This window comes from Pteropus medius, unplaced genomic scaffold (genome assembly GCF_902729225.1).
Source record: "Pteropus medius unplaced genomic scaffold, Ma_sr-lr_union100, whole genome shotgun sequence".
Taxonomy (NCBI): domain Eukaryota; kingdom Metazoa; phylum Chordata; class Mammalia; order Chiroptera; family Pteropodidae; genus Pteropus; species Pteropus medius.
The window spans coordinates 3844884-3846549 of NW_024340693.1; the positions used below are offsets into that span (position 1 = coordinate 3844884).

Below are 1666 nucleotides of genomic sequence, written 5' to 3' on the forward strand. Positions count from 1 at the left end.
CCCCGCACACACACACACACACGCACACACACTCACACGCGCACGCACACACACACGACGGGGCGGCCGCGCCGGCCATGTTCAAATCAAAGCCCCACTGTGTGCTCACTGTCAGGACAGCAGCAGAGTGTGTGAAGCGACAGAGCTTCTGTCCCGTGTCTGTCCCGTGTCTGTCCTGTGTCTGTCCCTGGCAGCTGTGAAAACGTTCTAAACAGTGGAGCGGAAGGGGGTGCCAGGCCGGCAGGGATGGGACGTCGGAGGAATAATAATCACGCTCGGCAGAGCTGGGCACCGGGCCAGGCTCACGGGGTCCGTGGTGGAGTCGCAGCGGCCGGGCCGACCGGGGGGTGCCTCTGCGTCCAGGGCAGGGATTCGCAAGCTTTCACATTTGAGAAGTCCTTCCACGATGTGTCCTTCGGAGTGTTTTTCTTCAGTCTTTTTTCTTTTGGTATAATACATCAAATTCCGCTGTTATGTCAGCGATGTAAGACTTACGGAGTTGGAAAGTGGCCGTTTGTGTGTCATGAGTGGAGGGAAGCGGTGCTTTGCCATGCTGGCGTGCAGCAGGCCACCCCCATGTGCCCCGCGGTCGCCGGCCCTGCGGTCTGGTGCTGCTGTGTCTCCCCCGGGGGCTCGAGGAGTCCTTCATGGGCATCGCGGCGAGTGTCTGGGCCGGTTCTCGTCCTCTAAGACTCAGTCCATGGTTCTTAGCTCTGGCTGGAATCGCCAGGCAGATTTTCAAAACTTTACAATGCCTGTGCCCCAACTCGGAGATTCTGTATTTTTGAAAAATTCTTCAATTGATTTTAATGTGTGACCACAGCGTAGGGTCAGTAATGTTGATCACTGATGTTGATAGAAAAACATTGGTGTTTTTATATTATTCCATTCAGTTTTTGTCTTCGATGTTAATAGTTGACAGGATTCTAGAAAAGAGAAGGTGCCTTTTCCTTTGCTGTCCTCCCTTGTTGAAGTATATTTTTAAGAAGTATATGAATGTGTTCAGCAGAATCACCCGATTTTAATACCAGGAGCATGGTGACGCTCACTCCTTGTTGCTGTGTTTGTGCAGCCACCAGGCGACCCCCCACCTGTGTGGACACGAGGCGGCAGGACGCTCTGCGGCACAGTGCCCCGCGCTCTCCTCGCTCAGCTCTCGCTCCCGGATGTGGCGATGGGGCTGGAGGATCCTGCCTAGTGGGGAGGGCCGGCCACCGTGCCCTGGGGCCGCGGCCTTTCATCTCGGAAAGCCCTCTCCCGGCTTTTCCTCGTCGCTGTTGGACTCTTGTCGTGCCCCACAGACGGGAGCGTAGCTGTGTGGTTGTGGGCAGGTCTCCTCACTGGTCCTTGGGTGACTGTCCTCGTTTGTAGAGTGGGCTGGAGGCAGGACCTGCCTCGGGGCCGCTCCGGGACGTACCTCACGGGGGCCGCGCATCTTATGGCTCAGCCTTCTGGTTTGACCTCGGAGGGAGCCACCGCAGCCCTGACGGCAGGACCTGTGGCCCTGTCACCTTGCCAGGCCGTGTGAGTTCCAAGCCTCCGTCCTCTCATCTGCCAGGTGCGCGTGCTGAGGAGACCTCTCTGTCGTGTTAGGAGCATCACTCGTTCAGGAACCACGTGACTGGTGCTTCGCACGGTGTCCTCGTCCGTGTGCGCTGCTGTCACA

The 1666-nt window shown here is 57.4% G+C and overlaps 1 protein-coding gene across 1 annotated transcript in view; it reads left to right on the forward strand.

Moving 5' to 3' along the window:
* ZMYM2 (zinc finger MYM-type containing 2) overlaps positions 1-1666 on the forward strand; it is an 80793-nt gene that overhangs the window by 60836 nt on the left and 18291 nt on the right. The window lies entirely within an intron of this gene.